This window comes from Heptranchias perlo, chromosome 31, assembly GCF_035084215.1.
Source record: "Heptranchias perlo isolate sHepPer1 chromosome 31, sHepPer1.hap1, whole genome shotgun sequence".
Classification (NCBI taxonomy): domain Eukaryota; kingdom Metazoa; phylum Chordata; class Chondrichthyes; order Hexanchiformes; family Hexanchidae; genus Heptranchias; species Heptranchias perlo.
In genome coordinates this window covers 17,101,265-17,125,457 of record NC_090355.1, presented here as the reverse complement: position 1 = coordinate 17,125,457, position 24,193 = coordinate 17,101,265, and the positions used below count along the sequence as shown (strand labels likewise).

The 24,193-nt window shown below is 44.1% G+C and overlaps 1 long non-coding RNA gene across 2 annotated transcripts; it reads right to left on the bottom strand.

Moving 5' to 3' along the window:
• Positions 1-20,170: 20,170 nt before the first annotated feature.
• Positions 20,171-22,795, bottom strand: LOC137300406 (uncharacterized). Of its 2 annotated transcripts, XR_010958078.1 has the most exons (3): positions 22,759-22,795; positions 22,634-22,665; positions 20,171-20,277 (listed from the first exon to the last, which is right to left on the bottom strand). It is a non-coding gene; the product is annotated as an uncharacterized lncRNA (long non-coding RNA). The 2 variants fall into 2 exon arrangements; XR_010958077.1 differs by lacking the exon at positions 22,759-22,795 and having other exon boundaries at positions 22,634-22,737.
• Between the last annotated feature and the right edge of the window lie 1,398 nt (positions 22,796-24,193).

The window sequence follows — 24,193 nt, the reverse complement described above, 5'->3', positions numbered from 1 at the left end:
CTTAATGGCGTTTTAATTTGCAGCAGCAATATGTTTTAAAGCCTCAGTTTTCTGTCTCTCTTAACCTGCCTGATGGAAGTTTCCTGCTGGTAACTGTAGCAGCTGATCACGCAGTCAGTATACGATCCACTTACCAACAATTCAATCCAAACTCCAATTTTGACAGTGCTGGTGAACCAAGAGCTCACAGACTATATGGCCAGCTGTTACTGTAACCAACTGGAATCTTCCTTCAGTATTAGTTGGGCTGAGAGAGACAGAATATGGAACTTCAAAACTTATTGCTGACTGAACTTAAAAGTCCTCATGAGAGGAAAAACTGATTGGATTTGCTTGAGATATTAGCCATTTTCCCCGTAACTCCCTTGTGATTTTTGGCAATTTTTGCATCACCAAGTAAATTGCCCTAATTCTAATTGATTTCCTGTGGCATTGCTCATAGCCAGAAATTAGAAAAAAATTGTGTTTCTCCTTGTAACGGTCTCTCTCCTTATCTCGTACACTCTAGTTCATTCTTTTTTCTTCTCTCTATTTGTCTTCTACTGTTTCTGTGTCCCTCTTTCTCCCTGTATTTCACAAACTGTCATTATTATTTGTGTATTTTTTTTTATTCGTTCATGACATGTGGGCATCGCTGACAAGGCCAGCATTTATTACCCATTCCTAATTGCCCTTGAGAAGGTGATGGTGAGCTGCCTTCTTGAACCGCTGCAATCCGTGTGGTGAAGGTTCTTCCACAGTGCTGTTAGGTAGGGAGTTCCAGGATTTTGACCCAGCGACGATGAAGGAACGGGAATACATTTCCAAGTCGGGATGGTGTGTGACTTGGAGGGGAGTGTGCAGATGGTGTTGTTCCCATGTGCCTGCTATCCTTCTAGGTGGTAGAGATCGCAGTTTGGGAAGAAGCCTTGGCGAGTTGCTGCAGTGAATCCTGTAGATGGTACACACTGCAGCCACTGTATGCCAGTGATGAAGGGAGTGAATGTTTCGGGTGGTGGATGGGGTGCCAATCAAGCGTGCTGCTTTGTCCTGGATGGTGTAGAGCTTCTTGAGTGTTGTTGGAGCTGCACTCATCCAGGCACGTGGAGAGTATTCCATCACAGTCCTGACTTGTGCCTTGTAGATGGTGGAAAGGCTTTGGGGAGTCAGGAGGTGAGTCACTCGCCGCAGCATACCCAGCCTCTGACCTGCTCTTGTAGCCACAGTATTTATGTGGCTGGTCCAGTTAAGTTTCTGGTCAATGGTGACCCCCAGGATGTTGTTGGTGGGGGATTTGGTGATGTTAATGCCGTTGAATGTCAAGGGAAGGTGGTTAGACTCTCTCTTGTTGGAGATAGTCATTGCCTGGCGCGAACATTACTTGCCACTTATCAGCCCAAGCCTGGATGTTGTCCAGGTCTTGCTGCATGTGGGCATGGACTGCTTCATTATCTGAGGGGTTGCGAATGGAACTGAACACTGTGCAGTCATCAGCGAACATCCCCATTTCTGACCTTAAAATGGAGGGAAGGTCCTTGATGAAGCAGCTGAAGATGATTGCGCCTAGGACACTGCCCTGAGGAACTCCTGCAGCAATGTATCTCTGAATTTGTCTCTGACACTCTCCTACTCTGTCCATTTGCATAAGTTTCTCCTTGATTCTGTCACTAAGTTTTTCCCTCTCTCTGTAAGTACATGTTTTCTTCTCTTTTAATTTAGGCTGATACTTCAGTGGAGCAGAAGTTGTTGAGGTGGAGTCCGTTAGATGGTATGTTGAACCAACGCCCTGTCTACTTGTTTAATTGGACATAAAAGATGCCATGGCATTATTCGAGAGAGTGGGGTGTTTTCCAGTGTCTTTGCCAACATTCCTCCCTCAACCAATCCCACCGAAGCAGCTTATCTTATTGTTTTTTCTGAGACCTTGCCACATGCAAATTGACTCCCACTTTTGCTGACAAAACATCAGTGACAAGACTTCAAAGGTAATTCATTGGCTGTGAAGGACATCCTGAGGACATGAAAGGAGTTATATGAATGAAAGTTCTTTCTTTTCATTATTTGCAGTGATATAAATTGGGAAACTCCAACATTAATGTACCATATGACCCTTAAGTTCCAGACAGAAATATCTTACAAAAGCTGATATTAAATAAGTCCCAGTTTGCTTTGGACTTAGCAGTCAGTAGTAATACTGGCACTGTTAGTACCATTATATTCAAGTCAAGTTGGAAGCAATTGGATATACACCATAAGCAGGTCGACATACAGACCAGGGAAGTGCCAGGTTCAAAGTACAGTCCTTGTTTAGTGAACTGAACTTAGTGGGAGTTATGGTATAGGTGCTACAATTTCCCAAAGTATTCCCCCTGGGATAGGAAGGATAAAAATTGGCTCCCGATAGTTGTCTAGTCCCTGCTGAAAATAGGATGTCAAGTGTGGACTCGGCTGTGATGGCAGTGAAATAGCCAGTTGATTTCCTGCTGACATGCACTGTCTAGGCTCACACTTGAAGAACGGCCATTTGGCCGATATATGGTGAACTTGCACCTTTAAAATTGTATTCCAGCCTTCAGGAGAGGGGAAAAGGAAGTAGAAAAAACAACTCATTTCGACTCTTCACTTTTAGCGACTGTTTTAAATAGAATTTTAAATGAATGGCCACAAGGCACAATTCCTCACATTTTTGTGCTGTTCATCACCATGCCATTTGCTGTAGGATTCTTAATCACTTAAATAAAGTGAAGTCGAAGTGTTTTGATTGTGAGTAGGGCTTAAAGAATGAAAATGTTCCTCCTATGAAATAGGATGGAAGGGAACCATGATTCAATAAAGATGGGGAGGTTCTCATAGGCAAGTACAACAGGGTAATGCTAAAATGTGAACAATTAATAACCAGGATCAGTTTTTCTGGAGTGCCTTGCCTGCTGCTGTATGATGACCCATTTGTAGACAGAAGCTCAGAGACTTGAAGTACAGTGGACTGGAGTTGCAGCATATTAATGTACCAGTGCAAGGGGGCATGGCACATTAGGACATAGGTTAGGTCTCACAACTCTCTCAGCAACTATGCCCCAGCTACCACTGCAAGGAAAATTGTTTAAGATGAGGTGTTGAAGACGATTAAAAGAGTTGATAGGATAGATAGAGAGAAACTATTTCCTCTGATGGGGGAGTTCAGAACAAGGGGGCATAACCTTAAAATTAGAGCTAGGCCGTTCAGGGGTGATGTCTGGAAGCACTTCTTCACACAAAGGGCAGTGGAAATCTGAAATTCTCTCCCCCAAAAAGCTGTTGAGGCTAGGTCAATTGAAAATTTCATAACTGATAGATTTTTGTTAGGTAGGGCTATTAAGGCAGTTAAATGGAATCAAGGCAGGTAAATGGAGTTAAGATACAGATCAGCCATGATCAAGTTGAATGACGGAACAGGCTTGAGTGGCTGAATGGCCTCCTACAGTTCTTATGCTCCTTGACTTCTTGATTTCAGCCAAGTCACCATGGCAAGATGTTGAGTGGAGTTCACAGACTTTTCTCGAGGCTGAGATTGGCCTGGAGTTAGAATTCAAACATCTATTTCCTGGTCGGTGACCATGTATTGTACTGGCCCACAGGGAGCAAAAAACAATATTCTTTTTTAAAATGGTGTAACACTGAATTCATTAAATTCCTGAAGCAATGGTCTCAATACCATGATAGATGTTAATCAATAATCATTGCAAAACATTAGAATTTGCAGTCGAGCCAGCTCCCAGTTTTGAATGCAACACAATGTTCTTTTGCATTGAGCTGTTTTTTGTAACTTCTAACATTTGACGTCAGAAGTACAGAAAAAAAAATGCTGATATCCACAGATTAAAGAGTATAGAGCCTTTCAAATGTTGCCAGCAAAAACTTGCAAACGATACAGATAATATGATCAAGACACTATGTCATCCTGTTTATTTTCTGTTCTTCGACTGAAATGTGTCTGATCATGTTACATAAACATACTGTTCAGGGATGCCTTGCACTGTGTATTCCCAAACATATTTTCACAGTCTCAGAGAAATTTATAAGTAAAAGCCAGACTATCCTTGATCAGCATTTCTTTATTTCCCCCATCACCCCCATTAAAAGCCCTTCCATTCACGCATTCTTCTCATCAAGAGGGCATGACATCTCAGTCAATAAACATTTCCATTGATCCTACCAGTGCTGCTGGTCCCTCAGCCCCCTCTCTAAAGAGACTTGCATAAAGACATGTGGATAAAAATTCTTTCTCGGGGCAACTTTACCTTATTTACCTCCAGATGACGCTGCTGAAACCAAGGGGACGGTGCGTGGGCAAGATTAAAAACGGCCGAATCCACTTACAGGACCGAGGTTGACTCCTGCCCTTCCCTTCTCCAGTGACATTTTATCTTCGCCAACTTTGAAGTCGGCCGAGGCTCCTGCCGCAAGCACGTGGGAGCCGAATTAAAATCTAAAAGTCACAGGCCCGGTGACGTAATTTTTACAAAGACTTGGAGTGGGGGAGGTGGTGGAATTCCCACACGGTGTTAAAGCCACCAGAGAAACCTGGCGGGATGCAGGAGAGTGACTGGAAGAGGCCAAGGTAAATAAAATGATTTATTCTTCAGGAGGATTCCTTGGAAGGCTAGGAAAAGAAGGGGTGCTCGCCTGGGCCCGAGAAGGAATCGCAGGGCCTTCCCTGCCCCAGCCTCCCCCTCTCCACCTCACATCGTTCACCTGACGAAGGAGGAAGCCTCCGAAAGCTTGTGAATTTAAAATAAAATTGCTGGACTATAACTTGGTGTTGTAAAATTGTTTACACCTCCCAAAAGACAGACAATTATGCAAATCTAAGATAATGTCATTCAGAAGAATAGCTTCATTTTAGTTGATATTCAGGATACCAATGTTATTACTTATGTACTGGCACACAAAAAGTACGATTACATCTTCAATCTTGAATTCATAAAGATATTCATTCATTTACATATTAAAGCCAGATAATAATCTTTACATGGAATGTAGCCTTTTCACATTTTTACAAAACTAAGATCAAAATGGTTATTCACTATCAGTGAGTCTATACTTGATTATTTATGAAATATTATTAGGTATCAATATAAGTATTAATGTATTTAGTCATTGATAATTTTGCACTTTTTACCTTTTTCTCCTGTTTATCAGCATCAAAGCATCTAATCACAATATATATTGGCATTAGATGTGAGCAGTGAACTGAAAATAGAATTTCATGTGACCCCCGAATTGGGCTAATATGCAAATATTACATTTTGCCCAAATCGTATCATTTCAGATTGACCAGCCCCTCAACAAAAATACTGCTGACCAAACGTAGAGTAACCAAATATCTCCCTGTGAATGTGCACTGCTATTAGTTTCCCATCATCCTGGTGGGTGGCAAGTCAGCAACAGCTGCCTGTGTTGCATGTCTAGAAAAGTGAGGGGTTGCTTTTGTTATCAAAAGAAAACTTTTCAAAAATACCTCATCGTCTAACAGAGCACATCCGATTCCCTATGGTATAGTTGAAAAGTATGTGTTTGTTTTCCCTGTCAGGCCTTTGGGCCTGAGTCATCAAATACGAGTGTGTTAACCCAATAGTATGGGTACAGGAAGTATACACAGGGGCCGACTTTTAGTGGTGTAGAGGCAAATGTGTGTTCATTTTCTCTTGCCTTATGGCGGGGGGGGGGGGGGAGAGGGGTGCATAATGATCTTCGAGATCAAGGAGTAAATTTTAACCCCCAGGAAAGAGTGGGCAGTGAAAATTGAGAGAATTCAGTGTGGGACCGCATCCTGGCTCCAATGTGCCCATCTCTGGGTTCAACCCAGGTGTGTTTGGGTGTGCTCACACTTCTGACACCCGAAAGTCCCACCGGCATTTAAAACCATGGGCCAATATTTAAAGGGCAAATTAACATACTTATAGCACTTAAGGGGATTAACTTTTTGTATATTGAGTTGCACAAACTATTTTAACTTCTCCTGAACGTGTCTCCCGTGACCTCTGAAACACGCCATGGAAACGGAGGCGAGTTGCAGCCGACTTCAAACCAGTGATTGACACATGTGAGTATAAGGTGAGTTTTTGCAGCAGGGCAATCTGTTCTCTCAGACAAACCTTTGGCTGGGAGTTCTTTGTGTTTAAACTGAGATTTCTTCGTTCACACTGAGAATTCTTGTGTTCAGACAGATTTACCTCCATTTTGGATCCCTTCAAACTGACATCATCAGGATAGGGGGTGCAATGGATGTATTCAGCAGTACATCTGAGGAGGAGGCACATCACCATCACCAGCAGGCACGGCGTGCAGTTCTGGGAGTTGCAGGTGCACAAGACAGAGGTGCGCCACAAGGACCTGCAAAAGAGCAGAGAGGGAACCAACAGAGGGGCCGAGGTCGCAGGAGGCACTACCCATGTGAAAGGGTCTACAGGCAGAGGCTCAGCTTCCTGGACCTCTCTGAAGAGCAGAGCCTATGCAGGCTCAGATTGAGTTGACAGGTGGTCGTAGACATCTGCAGGCTCTTTCATGCAGAGCTGCTCCCGGCTGGGCCTGGTGGCCACCCATTGCCTGTCGCAGTTAAAGTCATCACTGCCCTCAATTTCTTCACCTCTGGATCCTTCCCAGGTGCCACCGGTGACATCTCCAGGGTCTCACAGTTGTCAGCACATAAGTGTATACGACAGGTGACGGATGGGTTGTTTGCCAGGGCATCCGACTATGTTAATTCCCCTGCGACATCATCAGCCAGACTGAGGGAGCAGTGGGTTTCAACTCTCTGGCTGTCATCCCACGGGTGCAGGGTGCAATTGATTGCACACACGTAGCAATCCAAGGACCTCCACGTGAGCCAGGACTGTTCATCAACCGAAAGGGACATCACTCCATCAATGCACAGCTGGTTTGCGACCACCTGAGGATGTTTCTGCAGGTGTGCGCCAAATTCCCTGCCATGATTCCTTCATTTTGCGTGAATCCAACATCCTGGACCTCTTCCACGCAAGACAGACTTAAGGGCTGGCTCCTTGGAGACAAGGGATACCCCCTGGAGATGTGGCTCATGACACTTGTGAGAAACCCCACCAATGAGATACAGCAGTGGTACAACTAAAGTCACATCACCACCAGGTCTGTCATTGAACAAGCCATAGGAATACTGAAGATGTGCTTCAGGTGCCTGGATCGATCTGGGGGAGCCCTTCAGCGCTCACCAGCGAGGGTGTGCAGAATAACAGTGGTGTGTTGCGTCCTGCACAACATCACTCAGCAGAGAGGGTTACAGGTGGAGGAGCTCGAATGCGCTCATGAAGCATCCTCATCTGCCAGCAACATTGAAGACGATGAGGAGGAGGAGGAAGGGGAGGAAGAAGGGGAGACAATCGCCAGAGCAGCAGCGCACATGGTTGCTCGCGATGCCAAAGATCCATTGACATTTAACAAGTTCTCATAATGACATCTGCAAAGTGGAGATAGTGAACTACTCAGACTGCCTGGAACAACTACCAAGACCAGCAACCCTCACCCTCCCTTTGCACAAAACAGTCCTTCAACCACGCATACACCCATTGTACATACGCTCAATGGGTGGCATCATGTCTTGGCGTTCATTAAAAGGGACTCAAGATGAGCAAGACATGGCAGTGGTGGTGAGAATCATAACATTTAATGTGCATTTAACGAAAAACAAATATAAATGAAAATGATGACATTCTTCCGACACCCTTGTGCATCCCCTTGGTGATTGTAAAACCTTAGCTTTCCTCTTCCTAGTGCTTCATTGTGGTGCATTCCTTATGGTTTCAGCAGAGGTAGTGGCAGGTTGCTCAGACTTATGCCCTGACTGCTTAGATGCTTTCGACTCTCCACAGCTGCCCCTGCCAACCAGTGCCTGCTCGTGCACACTTGAATCATTAAGTGACAACGCAACTATCAACCTAACAGGACCCACTGAAGTGACAGTATCTGCGCTGGTGCATGGCTGGATATGATGTGACGGTGTGCCCTCAGAGGAATTGAGCTCCTCTAAGGAATCGTCTTCTTCCATGGTGCATGCCTCCTCATCAATCCTTGAAGGCCCTGGAAGAGAACATAAAGCAATATTAACAATCATCGCAGAGGTTAGTTTCCAACGAGCATACTGTCCTACTCCTCTCCTGTGCATTTTGCGCTCTCTTCTAGTAGGGGAGAAAGTACATACGTGTGAGTGAGTAAAGGTGACATGGTCACCCGATGGATGCATTGCTTTGGGTCAGGCTGACAATGAAACAGATGCATCAGAGGGTGACTATCAGACAGATTCATCACATTGCATCAGGATTGGGGTGAATGGGAGTGGTGGGTTCACAAGTAGGGAGGTGAGGAAGTGCACAGAAAGTGAAGGTAAGTTGATGATGAGAATTAAGTGGCTGTGAGGAGTGATGTGATGGAGTAGGCTTGGCAAGACATAGTGAGGGGAGGGGTAATGTAGGTGAATCAGTAACTCTACTCACTTTTCCTGACCTGGTTCGGTCATTAAAGCGCCTCCTGCACTGTACCCAGGACCTTGCCATAGTGCTCCTTCTGCTCAGCTCCTCTGCCACCTCCAGCCACGCCTTCTTGATGGCAGAAGCAGGGCACTTCCTCCGGTCAGCTGGGTATAGTACGTTCCTCCTGCTGCTGACACCAGCTGGTAGCAACTCATGAAAGGAGTCGCTAAAACGGGGTGCTGCCTTACACCTGTTATGCTGCATCTCTGAAGGTTCCTCCTTTCTCCTTCAAAATCCTGGCAACGGCCCTTTAAATACTCCAGTTCACAACACGTCATTCGACTGCACAGCTTGGAGATGCAAAACCCCAGAAGTAACATTAAGGGCCTTCAATTTAGTCGCGATCGCTCGAACCGACACACAAAAAAAATTTCCGGGTTTCCCACACGACTATTCACCCAACCGCTGAGTTCCCACTGCCACGTTAAAATTATGCCCCAGATCTTTGGTCTTGGCATTATGAATACCAAAAATTACATGCTCTAAAATATTAAGCAACATTTGCCTTAAACCACAGCTATTTTTAGTTTATATGCCATTCACATTTTAGGTCTCTCCACACATGTTCTGACCAATAGTCTTCCTTGAGGGGATGGCAATTCCCAGGCTTGTGCTCCCAGCAGTCGAGGTCAGATTTGTAGAGCGGGGCTGACTCAGAATGTTACGGGGCCTTTGCAAGAGCTGCTGAGCAAACCCTCCCTCCCCCACCCCCCGACTTTGGTGGCCAAGCCTTGAAGGGGCTCTTATTTTTGGAGCGAGGGTTGGGGGGGTGGTTAAATGCATATAAGTTCCTGGAAAAGTCAGAAATTTACATGTAAATGATCCAATCTGGTACATTTCCTTATTATATTTATTGATTTATTTAATTTTGTTCAATGACCCAACATAACACATGAGGCAGGGGCTCTTAATAATATTCAGACCAGCCCATTGATTTCATTCATCATTCGTACAGAGGTGCAGATGCACTCATTATTGAGGACAGCTAACCAAGTATATCACCAAGTGCATATAGCAGACATGTACAAGACTATGTACATTGTGCTGTACATTATTGAAGAGTACAGATATCCAGACAAGAATATACCAACCACTTTCCTGACCACATACCTCATGACATTAAATTTATAATTGTTCAACTGCTATTAGATATAGACATGGTTCACTGTAGTACGAAGCCATTCGTTCATGCCAAGTCACCTCATCTCTCAGTCAGAACAGCAATGCTACAATTGGCCTCAAAACTCCAGGTCGAAGGAGAGGGGAAATCGTCCAGGATTCCTGCTCCTGCTGGAAAGTACACATGTATCACCAGCATGTTAGGACAGGATCGGGCCACTTGATTGAAGTATAAGAAGTGCCAGCACTGTTGGAGCAGTACCCCAGCATGAGTCAGCACCTTTTGGACAATGTGGAGAAAAAATTGGCCAAAAAAATGACAACTATGTATTATTGGAAAAGTGCCAGTCATGACACATACAAGTATATTGCAAAACTGTTCAAATGTTAAAAAAGGACTTTAAAACTGCAAACATCCTTGTTGAAAACAATGCAATCAGTATCTACTCCAAGAATTGTATGCACTTAAAGAAGACATGAACACTAAAAGCCTTAAATATTGTGAAAGAGACAGTGAAACGATACTGGGGATGTTATATTAATTGTCTCTACTCTTTCAATCAGAAATCAAAAAGCACTCTGACTGTTGCTGTGAGCTTATGGTGGCTAATAGCCCACTAGATTTCAAAGGTCAAACCGCTGCATCCGACTGTTTACCCAAAGGAGAACTTGAGCTAGATCACACACTGCGAACACAACAGGCAGAGGTGAACCACATGAACATTTCCTTTGCTATGTATAGCACATGCTTCACTATCAGGGCACTTGGAACTGCATGTTAAGAAACATGTTTCAATAGATCTTGCAGTTTCTCTGCAGGAGTGAATCTAATTCATTTACACAGTGGGTGTAACCCAGTGTTGCTCCATCTGCCATTCTGGGTACAGATAAAGACCGAGGCTTTCCGAGGGGGTGGGCTCCCTAACCTCCACTAGGGAGTCATGCCAGGCTGGAGGTAGAGATTTGCTGCGGCAGAACGTTTTAAAAATATTTCTCTGGCTGCTGGAGTCTGTGCACAGTCAGCACTTGATGATTATCCCTCCAAGGCCCCCTCCGCCAACCACTTAACGCTGGATATCTAACAGTGCCCAGAAGTAGTGAGACTTGGGCTTTGTGCCCAGCCTCGATCATTTTTGGAGGACCTGAGCAGGGCTTGAGTGCTACCTGTTGCAACCATGCAGAAGATAAGTAGCTTTTTAATGCAGGTTCGGGAAGGAAAAGATCAGGGCTGGAAGCCTTCTAGCTCCCGGGAGGTTCAGGTCACATCTGGCAGAGTGCACTTCAGCATCCGACTGGAGGGGAAGATGGAAAACCTGCCCCACAATCTTTAAAATAATTTTAAGAACTAGAATAATGTATTTTTCAATCGATTAAAGTGGACATTTTTTTGCAAATAAACCACAGTGAAGAAATTGTATGAAAAAACCTGCAGAACTTGTGAAAGGTACTTTTCATAATCATAAAAACATTGCACAATTCAAAGAACTAAAAGGGCCATACACTGAAATAAAATGCCGATGTGCAATGTGACCCAAAAATAGCTCGGATCATGCTATATAAGCAGACATGCTTTGAACACAAGTCTCTTGTTTTTTATGGTACTCGTGTCCTTGCTGATGGGATATGTAAAATGGGATGTTTAAAATGGTCACTTTGATGATACAGTTATATTGTGTAGAGACTTCATAATATACACTTTCTTCAGGCTGCATTTCTTCTACCTGTGAATTACCTCCTATTTTTGGAGTGCTAAATAATGAGGTGAACAAAATTACAAGTCTCCAGAGACTTTAAATAGGCTTATTTGCAAATACTTGAATTCAGCCCAGTTCAGATGGTGATGTGCCTGCCCTTGTAATTTAATTAATTGGTCTCCCACTGCACTGCTCATGGACAAAATCTTTGAAAAAAATTGTATCATTCTCTTCCCACAACTCTGTGTTTGTTGTCTGCTTTATCATTCTTTCTGCTTTGTTCCATCTTTGTCTTTCACTCTATGTCTGCCTCTTTCTGCCTCTCTGCACGCCTCTCACACTTCTTCATCATCATGAAAGCACAGTTTGGTTATGCCTTTTTCCTCACTTTTTCCCCTCTTTGGTTTGTTTCATGTTCTCTCTGTATATCTTTCTTTATCCATGTTTGTTACTCTGCATCCCTCTCACACATCTCGTCTCACTTTCTCTCTGTATGCCTGTCTCTCTATCTCGCACACTCCCTTTTCCTCTCACCTGTCAGGGAGACCTGGAGGCAGACTTAGGCCTCTGAGTCTCTGACAGCGACAGACAAGATCTTTTCTCTCACTGAGAGCAAGAACCTGAAGTACATCTAAATTGGGACCACCTGAGAGGTAGAGTTTACTACGGTAACCACGAGTGATAATGCATTAACAGTCATATGGTTAGCATGAACCAATCATATCTGCAGGACACTTTGGCTAACAATTTTCAACTTTCTAAAGATACTGAACAATTGAATTATTCCAATAATATAAAGTGGTATATATATACTCAATGGATCAATAAAAATTATAAATCAGATTACTCATTGATATCCTGTCTCGTTGTTTGTGCAGAACTTTCATAAACAATATCGTTTTGAATATTCTTGGAATATTTGTCCTTCACTTTTGATAAACAGAATTAAATGTTTCTAAGTTTTTTCAATTTCAACAAAATGAAATTTTTCTCTCAGTTGAAATCTTTCTGCTGGGCACCTCGGACTCATGAGGAAAAGTGGTGAAAAGACAAATAAATTGAATAACATGAAAACCTGAAGGGAGAATCTTTCCATTTCCAACACTCTAATCAGGAAGAACTATCTGTAGCAACATTCCATTGAGGACGTGGGCTGCTCCGTGACTCTATAATAGCAGGGATAGAACATTCCAATCTTGAGGAGTCTGAGAAAGGTTCTTCTCCTTCTGACCGTCAGCAATGTGAAAGGGTCACCACTCCCTTATCGCGGCTGACAGACATCGAAGTGTTTTGATGGGCAGCACAGTCAGTCTAGAGGGTGCGATGGTGTTGGAAGATAACTAGGTGGGTTTCCATACCTTGAATATTGGTGGGGGGGGGGGTGCGGAGGTGGGCACAGGATACAACCAAGTATGTTGCTGTGGAGTCAAGAAAGATTGGAGTGGGCTTTCAAGATTGCTTTTGGCTTTGCAAAACCCAAATTTTAGGGCTTTTCAAGACAAGATCTAAACCCAGAATGGCGTAAGCTGTTTTTAACCCCTATATATTTCATAAAAGTACTGTTCATCTTTTTGTCCAAATTAAGAGTAAGAAAAACATATATAAAGAACTTTCTCTATTGGGTCGGATTTGCCTTAAGGCGACTGATCTAAACTGCACAGTTCTACTCTACTTCAAAGGTTCATGTCGTCTCTTTGCACTCGATATGAGTCTATTTGATGGAGTGCCCTGGCTCCTCTAACAGCAATACTAAACTGTATTTAGCATTTGTAAACAATTTTACAACACCAAGTTATAGTCCAGCAATTTTATTTTAAATTCACAAGCTTTCGGAGGCTTCCTCCTTCGTCAGGTAAATGTTCAGGATCTCCTTGAAGCCTACGCATTTATACATATAGAACAATACATGGTGTTTACAGACTGCCCCTGCAACTGCCCGTTGCCAAGGCAATCACCGTGTTCAGACAGAGAGGTGTCACCTGCAGAACCCCCGAATACACATTCAACAAAAAAACAAACAGGAAAAAAAAACAGAGAGAGGCAGAAACATCCGGAAGGCAGAGAAAGCCAGCAAATGACCCATTATATTAAAAACAGATAACATTTGTTCGCTGGTGGGGTAACGTGTAGCGTGACATGAACCCAAGATCCCGGTTGAGGCCGTCCTCATGGGTGCGGAACTTGGCTATCAATTTCTGCTCGACGATTTTGCGTTGTCGTGTGTCTCGAAGGCCGCCTTGGAGTACGCTTACCCGAAGGTCGGTGGATGAATGTCCATGACTGCTGAAGTGTTCCCCGACTGGGAGGGAACCCTCCTGTTTGGCGATTGTTGCGCGGTGTCCGTTCATCCGTTGTCGCAGCGTCTGCATGGTCTCGCCAATGTACCATGCTCTGGGGCATCCTTTCCTGCAACGTATGAGGTAGACAACGTTGGCCGAGTCACAGGAGTATGAACCATGCACCTGGTGGGTGGTGTCCTCTCGTGTGATGGTGGTATCTGTGTCGATGATCTGGCATGTCTTGCAGAGGTTACCGTGGCAGGGTTGTGTGGTGTCGTGGACGCTGTTCTCTTGAAAGCTAGGTAATTTGCTGCGAACGATGGTCTGTTTGAGGTTGGGTGGCTGTTTAAAGGCGAGTAGTGGAGGTGTGGGGATGGCCATAGCGAGGTGTTTGTCCTCATTGATGACATGTTGAAGGCTGCGGAGAACATGGCGTAGTTTCTCCACTCCGGGGAAGTACTGGACGACAAAGGGTACTCTGTTGGTTGCGTCCCGTGTTGGTCTCCTGAGGAGGTCTATGCGATTTTTTGCTGTGGCCCGTCGGAACTGTCGATCGATGAGTCGAGCGTCATATCCCGTTCTTACTAGGGCGTCTTTCAGCGTCTGTAGGTGTCCATCGCGTTCCTCCTCGTCTGAGCAGACCCTGTGTATTCGCAGGGCCTGTCCATAGGGGATGGCCTCTTTGACGTGGTTAGGGTGGAAGCTGGAAAAGTGGAGCATCGTGAGGTTGTCCGTGGGCTTGCGGTAGAGTGAGGTGCTGAGGTGCCCGTCTTTGATGGAGATTCGTGTGTCCAAGAAAGAAACTGATTCTGAGGAGTAGTCCATGGTGAGCTTGATGGTGGGATGGAACTTGTTGATGTTATCGTGTAGTCTCTTTAGTGATTCCTTGCCGTGGGTCCATAGAAAGAAAATGTCGTCGATGTATCTGGTGTATAGTGTTGGTTGGAGGTCTTGTGCAGTGAAGAAGTCCTGCTCGAACTTGTGCATGAAAATGTTGGCGTATTGGGGTGCGAATTTGGTCCCCGTGGCTGTTCCGTGTGTTTGGGTAAAGAACTGGTTATCAAAGGTGAAGACATTGTGATCCAGGATGAAGCGGATGAGTTGTAGGATGGCTTCCGGAGATTGGCTGTTGTTGGTGTTGAGTATTGATGCTGTCGCAGCGATGCCGTCATCGTGGGGGATACTGGTGTATAGTGCCGAGACGTCCATCGTGGTGAGAAGTGTTCCTGGTTCAACTGGTCCGTGGGTACTGAGTTTTTGTAGGAAGTCTGTAGTGTCGCGACAGAAGCTGGGGGTTCCCTGTACGATGGGTTTCAGGATGCCCTCGATGTATCCAGAGAGGTTCTCACACAGGGTTCCGTTGCCTGATACGATGGGACGTCCGGGTGTGTTGGCTTTGTGTATCTTTGGGAGGCAGTAGAAGTCTCCCACGCGGGGATTACGTGGGATGAGAGTGCGTAGGATGCTTTGAAGGTCTGGATCGAAGGTCTTGATCAGTTTGTTGAGCTGGTATTTAGCATTGTTAGAGATAGCAATGGGCAGACTATGGCCAGCACAATATTACGATTAATACAATTTTTAAGAACAAATTCAGTTGTGGGATCTTCTTTGTCCAAACGTGGTATTACAAAGAGCCTATGGAGTTTGCTCAAGCAATGATTACAAAATCAACGCAGAATTTCTTGTCTGACAGCATATTGCTAAACAATAACTGAATTGTTGTAACACAGTCACCAGGCAGCTTTTTATCTGGAAGTATTGCCTATTAGGCTGGCTCCATTTGGTTCCATTTACCTCAAAAGTGGAGCCAATTTATGAAATAGCAGTTTGCGGTCGAATTGTACTGAGGAAATGAGAAGCAGCTGATGGGCTGGAATCAGCCATCTGATGTTAGTAATCTTTAACCAGATTGAGGCCTTGGCCTGGATTCTCCTCTGAATTTCTGCCCATTTTGGAGCGGCTTAGGTGTGCTAAACAGGTAAAATGCGTTTTTAAAGGCACCTCAAATCCATGCATGCTAAACAGCAGAAGCAACATGCTATAGACAGAGCTAACGCTCTGACTCCCCAACGCCTTTCCACCTTCTACAAGGCACAACTCAGGAGTGTGATGGAATACTCTCCACTTGCCTGGATGAGTGCAGCTCCAACAACACTCAAGAAGCTCGACACCATCCAGGACAAAGCAGCCCGCTTGATTGGCACCCCATCCACCACCCTAAACATTCACTCCCTTCACCACTGGCGCACTGTGGCTGCAGTGTGTACCATCCACAGGATGCATTGCAGCAACTCGCCAAGACTTCTTCGACATCACCTCCTAAACCCGCGACTTCTACCACCTAGAAGGACAAGAGCACATGGGAACAACACCACCTGCACGTTCCCCTCTAAGTCACACACCTTCCCGACTTGGAAATATATCGCCGTTCCTTCATCATCACTGGGTCAAAATCCTGGAACTCCCTTCCTAACAGCACTGTGGGAGAACCTTCACCACACGGACTGCAGCGGTTCAAGAAGGTGGCTCACCACCACCTTCTCAAGGCCAATTAGGGATGGGCAATAAATGCTGGCCTCGCCAGCGACGCCCACATCCCGTGAACGAATTTTTAAAAATATCCACCATAAAAAAAAGCACCTGCATTCTCCTCCCAAGTAAGTTACCAGTTCCGTTTAATGTCCAACAGAAGTCCATTCTGCCACCTTTAAATGGGTCAACGGGGTGTGTGGCTTGCCCCATTCCCTTCCATTTCTACCCTAAACTCACCCCAAATAATTATCACCACAATACTAGTGTCATTAAGAGTTGCTGCAAGGTGTCTCTGAGGAGGATATCATACTGAGTAGGCCATTCTGTGTGTTGCTACCGAAGGCAGGTGTTTCATTACCTGCATAACAATTTTGTTTCGTACTTTGGAGGTTGAGCCAGGACATTTGCTGTTATTTATACTCAGCTCTGTTCAAAGAATTGCGTTTCACTCTAAACATGGATTTCACAATAGGAATAGTGTTGTTTGGTGTGCTTGAATGTTTGAAGAGTTTCTCTGACACCCAGGTGCTGAGAGAGAAGGAGGTGGATGAAGTTGTACCAGTGGTTGAGGATGTGCATCGGCACCAGTGCCTTGACTCACCTTGGCCATGTTACGAGATCACTGAACCTCTTCCTGCATTGTTTGGCAGTTCTTGGGGTAGTGGAGGTTCCGCTGACTGCCTCTGCCACCTCCCTCCAGACAGTCTGCACACTATCTTATGGGGCTTCTTGCCCTCAGTGTCCCTCAGACGGTCTCTCCTGGCCCTCACTGCTGCCAGCAGCACATCCACAGACACTTTGAAAAATATGGGGTCACTCCCAGTTGCTGACACTCCTGAGGCTGCTGCTTCGTCTGCCATCTTGCTTAAAGAATGATCTTGCCCTTTCACTGGCTGCATCCTTTTAAAGAACTCCCAGAGGCAGAAGGCCAATAATTGGCAATGTCCTGGCCGCCAGTCACACTGCATGGCTAATGAAGGTTCTGGAAGGAAATTGTAGCGGGTTAGCGGTGGTTTCACATTGGCAGGCATTAGGACCTGCCAATGGGAAAAGAATCTCGGCCCTTCTCTCAAATCTAATGCTTACACTTCATTACAAAAAAGACTACAATTTGCTATTCAGGATTGAGAACTACAAGTCCTCTTGGAACTGTTGTTATGTATGCAAACACAGCAACCGATTTGAACCCAGCAAGGTCCCAAATGTTAGTGCTCTGGCCAATTGTAGCCTATACACTAAGCAATTATTGTCAGCATAGTGGTACTGTAAATTCGTAGGGTGTACAAGAGATCGGGTTATCAACCTGGGTGCACAGGAAGCCAGGTCGGTGAGGATATAAAAGTACCCCAGAATCCCAGTGCCAATAGGTCAATAGAATTTAGCCACATCTAGTTGCACCAGATGTAGACAGAGAAAAGGGCTCCTCTTATAGAGGAGCTCAGTTCTATTAACGGGGTTTTAAACCTCACATATCAGGGGCATCGAATGCTACTAGTGTCTCACTGTTGGTTGTGATAGTGGACCCAGATTTGTAGAACTGTACTTGCTATAATCAATTAAAGTTAAAGATTTAATACCAAAATTACTTGCTGTTGGTATTAGTGAGATTCTTATTTGTTTTATATAAGTTGCCAGACTATTTTCTGTCTGTGCCTTAACACTGCTTTTTACAACTCATTTGTATTAAAAAAAACTTGCTCCCTCCATGATTACAAATCTCAAGACCAAAGGATGGCTGGCAAAGCTGAAGGATAAATCTGAACACGAGGCCTTGTAACCATGTAACAAACTTGCCTGATATAGCTACAATTGAAACCCATGCAGTAGAAGTGGAAAATAAACCTAAGCCGATAATCGGGCATCAGCTCATGTGTGGCTTACGTCAGCCGAGGTTCAGAATGCATCTGTTGGGTGGACCATAGCAACAAACAGAAGTCAAATTGCAGGATGAATCTTATGATTGCTCCCCGCTATAGAGAGGAGATTGAATATACCAACACTGTACAGAGAAAGGCTATACATAGCCTCTGATGGTTTATTAATACAGCTTCTATTGGGCATAACAGATTATTCGATGAGACTCACGTCACTGGGTTTATTTTTAGCAGCTTTAATACTTGAAATATGCAGATTTGGAGGGGAATTATATTGTAAGCAGATTTTCTACATAATCCTTAATGTTATAAATCTGAACACACGTATTATGTGATTTTTTTTTCCAATTTTATCATCAGAGGCAGCTCGAGAACAAACGAACAGCGCAAGTCCAATTTTCCCCTGCAATAAGGTCACAAAGTTCTCCACCAATAACATCAGGAATGGCAATGGGCAGCACTCTGCATTCCTGATATTACTGAAGCAGAATTCTTGAGGTCATTTCAGGAGGAACAATGAATAAATAGTTTTAAAGCATGAAATACTGGAATAAGGGAAGATTCAGAGATACCAGCAAGTGTTTTAGATATCTCCCTTTCTAATACTGGTGTGTCAATGCAGGTGAATAGATTGCACCTTTAATACACCAAACAACAATATCATCAAAAATGCAAATAGCAGAACTCTGATGGCTTAGTGGGTAAATAAAATTGTGTTTGGCCCTGGGTCACTCACATCAAAGAGGCTCCCACATTCTGCGCTGTTAGCTGATCCATCCCAGGCAGCAGTGCGATGCTATAATTGGTCTCAGCACTCTCAAGCTAAGGATTAGCTAGGACTCCTGCGTCTGATCACGATCCAATGATCCAGTGACTGCCAGAAAGCACACTGAATGAGTACACAATGGGACTCAGCTGCTCTCCTAATAAAGTCATTATTTTTTCCATTCAGTCTTGGATTCACGACAGCCCTGAAAAGCTTTGAGTCGTGATCTCGGCAGCAGTGCTGATGCCCTCCAGGGTTGACCCCACCAGTGTGTGCAGGGTCAATGAGAGGGCACCTAATTTTCATGGGGCTGGCAGGTGCACTGGAACATCTCTGGTGCATGCCAGCCTCATGCAGCTGGAAAATCCAGTGCCTGGCCCCCTCCCAGACGCCATGGAATGTACTCTCGTCCTCTGTGGTCAGCCTATGAGGGTCCACGCCACTTTCCTAGCCTGGAACCCTTCTGCCCCACCTCCCCCATCCCTCTGTGGGGCCCACTGCTGTCCATCTGGAGGTTAATATGCCTCATCGCACATGTGGTGGCCTCCAATATTATGTTGGGTCCCAACTAAGCTGGGGAAGCAAGAATTCCTAGTGGAGTGCGTTCCCATCCCTGGGGCCACCCCCTGATGTCATTGTAAGGTGTGGGTGAAGGTTCTGCACCTTATAAGGCCATCCAGAAAATCCCATAAACAGCTGAGACCCAGCGTGACCAGGTGCATGCTATTTTACGGTGGGTTGCACTAGAGTGCTGCCAGAGGAAATTCGGGCCCAATGAACTCTGAAACAAGTTCAAATTAAGAACTTTCAACTAGCTTGATAATTGTAGCATTTCTGAGTTAAATTCTACCTTAATAAACCATGGCATGACAAAGCAGTGATAGAAATTCAAGAAGTGTTTAAAATGCTGATTGATCAGGATTAATCAGACGACCTTCATAACATTTCTTTGAATAAAACTACACTTTTGTGGAAACTCAGACAGATTCTGAATTGATCCATCCTCCCATTCCAACCTACAGGAATGCTTCTGCTATTCAACTGAACTCCAACCAGAACAACAAACGCTGGAATCCTATTAAATATCTTTAGTGCAGGAATGGGATGACTACTCCTTGCCGTCGAGTTTATTTATGGAAATGTGGCTCAGAAGCAGACTTCTCTGAACTGACAGGAGTACATCAAGTGAACAGTGTTTAGTTTAGGTCGACTGTTCTGAATGCGGACATTGTCTGCATTCCAGAATTTGTTTTTGCAAATTAATGGCCGGAACTGAATGACTGTGACAAGAAAGGAATTCTGAGTATAAAAAGAGAGCTTACATTCAGTGAAGAGATGTTTCATAGAAAGAGGAAAAGTGTTCAGCTAAATGTAAATGCAAAACAGCTTTTAGAAAAGTTCACTTTATTGCAAATATCAAACATGGCTTATATAAATGTGCAAGCTGTAAATATATGCAGATGTGTTTGCCGCCTTCTTATAACTTCCTGGTTTCTGCAAAAGATAAATAATAGAAAGAGACAGTTGGATTTTAGTCAGTCATTCTCCAGCATGCAACAGTCAGAAGAGGAAATCGGGAAAGTCTGACTTCCATACATTTTTGCTGACGTTCTCTTCTAACTATTTGAGCCACTTTACAGCTTTCTTTAATGAAACAAATGACTTCATTTTGCTTATAAATACCAGTGCATGCAGTATGGCACTCACATAAGAACATATGGAAGAAGAGACTATTTGGCCCATTGCTCCTTTTCTTTCCACAAACCATGTGCATTTTCCATGCAGAAATTTAAGCCAGCTGACTCATCATCCTGAAAGTGACAACCAAGCACATCAAAGATGGAGATAAAGCTTTGAAAAATCTCTCCCCAATCCCCAAAGGTAATGAAGTGAAACTACAGGACATGAATCCAAGCTGACAACCCAAACTATTCAACTGTGACCAGTCACATTCCACACATGACTCATCCATAGTCCTACCAGCACAGGAACCACTGATTTTGTAGAGTGTTTGAACACATGGTTTCATTTTTTTTCCCCCTTCTCTTTAACCGGCAATTTTATCTTGATGTTGTTGGGTCCTTGCTGAACTATCATGCCGTGGACACTGGCCGCCCTCTTGGATCTCACCCAAGCTGCCATCTGTAAGCTTTGACAGTGAATGTCAGTAGGTAATTCATTCATGGAGGCCCTCGCCTAACAGCCACACACACCTGATTTCAGAGATTGGTGGATGCCCGTCAAAAGCACATACTCTGGACAATTTCCCCTTTCTTATTCAGCACACGAAGGCCAATCGTAGCAATCCTGATAGGATGCCAACTGAGAGCTGCTAATTTAAACCTGCTACCTTCCTACTCTGTTTGGCTCAGCTGGCCACTGGATAAACTCGCAGCTGTAAGTTTATCCTTATCTTTGAATCTTATTTCCATTCTGCGAGAGATATTTATCCAACTGTTCTTAAAGGAGTTTAGTTGATACGGCACCAGCTGCTTTTGCCAGGGGTCCATGTATGCATCAAACCTCCCCTTAAATGTCATGCTATCTGCTCAACTACTCCATGTGGCAGCATGTTCTACATTCTCACCACATTTTGCATAATGAAATTCCTCCTAAATTCTTTAATCTGTTAGCGGCTACCTTATATTTATGCCTCCTTGTTGTGGATTCACCCACAAGTAAAAACAGTGTCTCCATGTCAAACCCCTTCATAATTTTCAAGACCTCTAACAGGTCCCCTCTTGCTCGTCTCTTTTTCAGAGTAAAGAGCCCCAGTCTGCTCAATCTTTCCTGATAATTTCCTCTCAGTTCTGGTCACATCCTTGTAAATCTTTTCTGCATTTTCTCCAGTGCTTCAATATCTTTCTGTAGTAACTGCACACAAGTGTGTTCTAAATAAAGTTCCATATACATTTAGCATTACAGGAGGAATTTGCAGGGCGATGGGAAAAGAGCAGAGGAGTGGGACTAATTGGACAGCTTGTTCAAAGAGCCGGCACAGACACGATGGGCCGAATGGCCTCCTTCTGTGCTGTATGATTCGATGATTCTACTACCCTGCTTTTATATTCTATATTGCTCCAGAATAACTAACTTTAGTTGTTAAATTAAATCTAACTAATTTTAGTTGTTACAATTTGAAAAATATTAATATCAATGAAGAAAAAATGAAAATATATACAATATTATAGAAGATTTATGCAGCCGTGTGTCAAAATTCAGGCAGTAAAACAGCAGTCTGAATTGATCCTTGTGGCATGTGAATGTTTCAGGATCTGTAGTTTTCATTATTCCGAAGTTATGTTTATCTGTTTCCCTGCGTTTAACCATATTGAAGTGGGACAGTTGTGCTTTGTAGTTTAATTGATTTGACTCCTGCAGAGAGTGATAGCAGTGGTCATATAATGTAGCTCGCAATGGTTGAAAGGTGCCTGATGAGCTGGTATTATAATACTGGACAGGCTACAGGCTCTGTAGGAATAACATGGCAAATTCTGGGCAAGAGCAAACCAACGCAAAGATAACACAAACGCTTAAACGAGGCCCTAGCGCATTCTGAACAAGAGGCTATAAATAGAGCTACAGAAAAACATAAAAGCAGCACAAATGGGATAAAAATAAGTTGTGGCCTGTGTGTTGTTTTTACAATGTGGGGAAATTTCTCAGCATTCAATTATCCTACTTGAGAAATCAAAATTAATTAAATAAACGTCGCCAGTGTTAGTGAATCAGAATATCAAATATGGAAGTAGAAGCAGGAGAAACATTGAGAGAAACTATAGTGAAAGCTCTTTCCCTGAGAATAAAAATCCAGCATTTCTAACACGTCGCAGCTTCCTGCTGTTCCTACCTTTCCCAAGATCGCTGTTTACTTGCCATTGTCTGATGATACAAATAAAATCAGGATTTTAAAAAATAAATCATCACGGAGTAGATTTTTCAAATATCTACACATTTCTGACGTAGCCTACTTACATCGTCCTACCAAAATATCCCTGACTTGAAAGTCTCCTGTGCTGCCTGAGCTCAAAATCTCCTTATTTCTAACACTAGATGGCACTCTGCTGTGTATCAGAAGATACTAAAGTGACAAAAGGGTGGCCCGCCAAGAAAAATAAAGGAATATTTTTGTTGTTTTTAAGCAGCCAGTGACACAGTCAACACTACATTTTGAGGATCGAACGCTTTTGTCGTAATTTTGAAATTTTACTGATTTTTATTTGTTGCTTACACTGAGCACTGATCACTCGAGTGACGGAAGCAGAGGGAGCTGATGTAGCAGGCAGAGTTAAAGACGAAGTATACCAGATTAACGACTGCACTGATTTTAACTTTAGGCAGTGGCGGAAACTGAGCGGTAGGATTTTAGTGACCCCTGAAATCGAGGTGGTCGACTTACTGGCACGTTCCCGCTCCGCTGCCATTTTTCCTGGGGCCCTCCGCTGGGCAGCCCAGGACGCTCCTCTCAGTAAAACCTGACGGAACAGACAAAGAGGCCCAAAATGTTAAAATTATTTTTGTGGGGCCAAAGAGGAGCAAGAGCACCTCGCCGGGATCCACAAGAATGATGTAGGTTGCTGCCGTCCCAGACTCCTTCTCCCATTCCGGACCTACACCTCATCGTCTCTGGAATGCCTGATATTGTGCCAACCTGGAGCTGGTGAGATGCCCTCTCGTGGGGTGCTCAGCGTGCGGGATGAATGTAAATCAGCCTGGCTCTCCTGTCCCCCACAGTTATCAGGTGGCTGGGCCCAGCCACTTTGTAGTCTGGTCACCAGATAGTTAACATCTCCTCATGTAACTCCAACAAACTCGTTCTCCTGAATGAAATACTAATTGCTGCTTACATCAAAGTTTGAAAAAATTAATAGTGATCATCAAGATGTAACAAAAAAAAGTCCGGTCGAGTTAGAGTCGCCAACCCTCCAGGATTGTCCTGGACTCTCCAGGAATTAAAGATTAATCTCCCACTCACTGCTGTGAGCAATCCAGAAGAAAAATTCTATGTTACTCACCTACAAATCTCAATTCCTACTTTTATCTGTCACTCTTCAACACCATTTGAGGCCAGTCTTTCGTCCATTATGTTCCTGCCCTCTGTAATTTTGTTCCAAAACTCGTTCACCTTGCTGCCTTCAAAAGTCTCCTAAAAACCTAGCTCTTCATCCATCACCTTGGTTTCCCTCCTAAATCCCTCTGTCCCTGTGCAATCTCTCATGATAGATATGTGAGGAGTGCTATATAAATCTACATTATTGTCATCACATAAAAAAAAGCTCAAAGAGTCACTCTTCTTGCAGGGTGGGGGCTAATGGTTGGGTGAGTAATGAGGAAAGTTGGGGGTCAATGTCATCTCTCCTCTCTACAGATTGGGACAGTTGGATCTAAGATGGTAAGCCACTGGGGAAGT